The sequence below is a fragment of the Palaemon carinicauda genome, chromosome 13 (assembly GCF_036898095.1).
Source record: "Palaemon carinicauda isolate YSFRI2023 chromosome 13, ASM3689809v2, whole genome shotgun sequence".
Classification (NCBI taxonomy): domain Eukaryota; kingdom Metazoa; phylum Arthropoda; class Malacostraca; order Decapoda; family Palaemonidae; genus Palaemon; species Palaemon carinicauda.
In genome coordinates this window covers 93,926,345-93,929,197 of record NC_090737.1, presented here as the reverse complement: position 1 = coordinate 93,929,197, position 2,853 = coordinate 93,926,345, and positions in this window count along the sequence as shown.

The following is a 2,853-nucleotide window of genomic DNA, read 5'->3' as shown; positions in this document are numbered from 1 at the left end:
TAAATTTGGTATTGTGAGGGTTAAAGAAAAGATTCAATATGGTACTGGGGGGTTAAAGAAAATATTCAATATGGTAATGCGAGGGCTAAAATATGGAATTGTGAGGGTTAAAGAAAATATTCATCAGTTGAAAAGTTAAGAAGTAAAACAATCGACTGATTTAGCAAGTGCAAGATATAGAAATGGAACAACCTCGTTAAAAAATTGAAGGATGTCTACGAGTTGTTTACTGGAAAAACAGAAACTCGCATATGTTAAATGTAAAGGGTGACACTCAATAACTAAAGAGGTAAATGATAACTATTACGCCTGTAAGATAGAAACTTGAAGATTTACTTTATTAAAAACATTCTTTAAACGAAGATATTTTTTACCTCTTACAAGTTGTCCCACATAACTGTTGTGCTGGATGTCAATTGTCCAGAAGTGGCTCACATTCCCCAGCAACACGAAACTATTTCGATCTAAGAAATTTCCTCCATCCAGGGACGAACTAATTCTCAAGGCATCTTATCCAATGTGGAAACCAATTAGACCTACTTGTGAAAATGGCGAAACTCGACTGCAACCATTTCAATATCAACCGACAGTGAAAGATGTGATGAAGTGTCTGAAAGCCTTGAAACTTCGCTTCTAAAAAGCATATTGAAAACTTTTGGGAATATCTTTGTAAACACTTATCGGTACAAACTGTTTTTTTTCTCACTGAGGGATTCGCAGAATCTCAGCTTTACAAAGTGAAGGTGAGAGATGCAATTTCTATTTATAAAACCGTGAAATGTCCTCCAACGCGCAATCAACTGCTCGTCGAATACTTTTTATCTTTACATAAATAATTCACTCAGCATATTCCCATTTTTTATCATAACATCAGTTATATTTTGAGTTAAGGTTTGAAAATAACATTTGATAATAATGATTACTTATAACTAAAACCGTCAATCAGATGAGGTATTTTAATTTTGTTCGACATAAACAAAAAATACTACATTAGATGTTATCAAAGCAATATTAACAAGTAGTCGACCATAATCTACTGTTGATGCTATTCGGAGACTTTTATTTAGTTGAAATCTTTTATAAGTATTACATGGGACGTCTTTTTAGCTTCCTGAAACGTTTATAAGAAAGAAAGGTTATCATTGTAATATGATATTATTAGAAAAATACTAACATTAACGTAATTCCCTCTAGGTATTTGAAGTAGGTCCAGTAACTTTTCGTTTATGGTATACGCAAGTGCAACTAAAAGGTCATTTAGACAAAAATTAATATGTATATATGACTACTCAAATTGGCTACTGATAAAGCTGAGGAATTTGCATTCAAATTTATAAGGAATTAAATATTGAGTAAGATTTTTAGAAAATACGATTTGGATTTGTAAGTTATCTAAAAAGGGTGTACAAACTCATTCAAGGTACATTATTCGAATACATCCAATTCATACACAAGATACAGTAAGTATAATATGCATACATATATATATATATATATATATATATATATATATATATATATATATATATATATATATACATATATATATATATATATATGTGTGTGTGTGTGTGTGTGTGTGTGTGTGTGTGTGTGTGTGTGAATTTGCACGTACAATTGATAGAAATATGATAAAAAAATATTAAACTTAACCCCATTTGTCAGTAAAGAATATATATATATATATATATATATATATATATATATATATATATATATATATATATATATATATATATAATTGACATGATTACTTTATTTTATATACAGTTAATTCTCAAAACTCTAGCCCACATGTTTCCGTCGCCTTTATTGGCAATATATAGACACCTGTTGTACCACTGCAAAGTTCACATATAAGAGAGAGAGAGAGAGAGAGAGAGAGAGAGAGAGAGAGAGAGAGAGAGAGAGAGAGAGAGAGAGAGAGAGAGAGAGCATATCCCTCCCCCCAAAAATAAAAAACAGGACATTTCCTCCCTCTTGTTGCCTTACTCTACGCTTTTGTTAATTGCTGTTCTAAACTGTAGTGCAACTTTATTGTTCGCTATTAATCTGAGTTTAGGAGCTGCTGTTCTTGTTTAAGTACTATTTAATGTCTCTTCCCTAAGATAATTGCAAAAGCCCCTTATTTGTGGCCGTTGTTGCAAATTTCATTCGTTAAAAATAAGGTCCGAAATTTCTCCTCAGAGAAAGTTTTTATCGATGTTTTTTTTCTGTGTTTTATGATCATTGTAATCTGCATGCGTTTAATAAGATACGAATATAGTTGCAAGGTTGGTTTCAAATGGATGACGAAGTGACTTGTTGACATATATACGTGAATAAATAAATATATATATATATATATATATATATATATATATATATATATATATATATATATATATATATATATACATATATATATATATATATAAATGCATATATATATATATATATATATATATATATATATATATATATATATTTATTCAAATAAGCCATATATATTTTGGATACATTAATGTCTGGATTCTCTTAACGACCTCGGGATCAGAGCCCCAGGCGAAATCACACAAAGACAAGAGCTTGTGTCCAGCCGGGAATCGAACCCTGGTCGGCAAGCTTATATAGACAGTGACTAAACCACTTGGCCACGAAGGTGGTTTAGTCACTGTCTATACAAGCTTGCCGACCAGGGTTCGATTCCCGGCCGGACACAAGCTCTTGTCTTTGTGTGATTTCGCCTGGGGCTCTGATCCCGAGGTCGTTAAGAGAGTCCAGACATAAATGTATCAAAAATATATATGGCTTATTTGAATGTGAAAAACGTATAAATGTGCAAAAAAAATTATCATATATATATATATATAT